We start from the raw sequence: 1,075 nt of genomic DNA, 5'->3' as shown, positions 1-1,075 counted from the left end.
CTTATGCAATCGCGAGCAGAAAAAAAAATTGTTTTAAATAAATAACCAATAGTAACGATTCAGACTGCGTCTGCCGCCGCGCGCGTGCACTGCACAATCTGTCTTTCTCTGACAAAACGCCCTATTTCTCTCATTCATAGCAGTCAGTTTCGAGAAATCGGCTTTTTTTCGTTTTCTTATAATATTTGTGAGGTGTGCTGACAAAATTGGTTACTTCTCGCAATCCACAATAAATGAAGATATTGGCCAAAAATCGATGCTTAGGTCAAATTTGTATTTTTTTTGTTAATGTCATATTCTTTAAGTATAACAACATTCCTTTTATTATTTCATGAATACTTAAAAACTATAAAAACTTCACCTATAACAAGTATAAGCGTGATTTATCTTTTTCCATAAGGCTCGAATCCGAGAAGTAACTCATTTTGCCAGCACGCTGCCATTTATAATTTAAACTGTTACGTAAGGCAAATAATTAGACCTGCTTGTGTTTCATTCCCTTAGCAGGACATTGGCTATTAAGCTGTTCCCCTTCGTAGAAACACTTCCATGCTGTTTATTATGTCACTTTCATATCATAATATGTCATGTTAGTATTTCATATTCTTTGCCACCGTTTACTATTATGCTGGTGTTGTATTATTCTATATGAGAATAACTGAGATGTGTGAGAGTCAATTATTAATGAAAGAATGTATTCTGTATCATGTAAATAACCTAACATGTTGTGCAAATATTGTTCCTTTTACATATTAATCATGAATAAACTGCTTCATCATGTTCGACCCAAGACGAGACTCCTGTGTTCCTGATTGATGTTCAAGTTTGCTGTTACAAGTTTCCTGTCACTAATCTACCAGACGTAACATAAACTATTTTGTCCAGTACATCAACGGTTGATCTCACACCCTGAAGAAAAATGTCATTGCCTGTGCTCAACAGTATATTACAAGAAAACCGAAAAGCTTTAGTTTTAGTTTTAGTAGAGGTTTTACGGCGCTCGTAACTGCATAATATTAAGGTCATATGAGCGCCAGAAGATTAGAGGTGTTACAAGAGAGTAACAAACATTTTT

Source organism: Aplysia californica, unplaced genomic scaffold (assembly GCF_000002075.1).
Source record: "Aplysia californica isolate F4 #8 unplaced genomic scaffold, AplCal3.0 scaffold00324, whole genome shotgun sequence".
Lineage (NCBI taxonomy): Eukaryota > Metazoa > Mollusca > Gastropoda > Aplysiida > Aplysiidae > Aplysia > Aplysia californica.
This window is presented reverse-complemented; position numbering follows the sequence as displayed.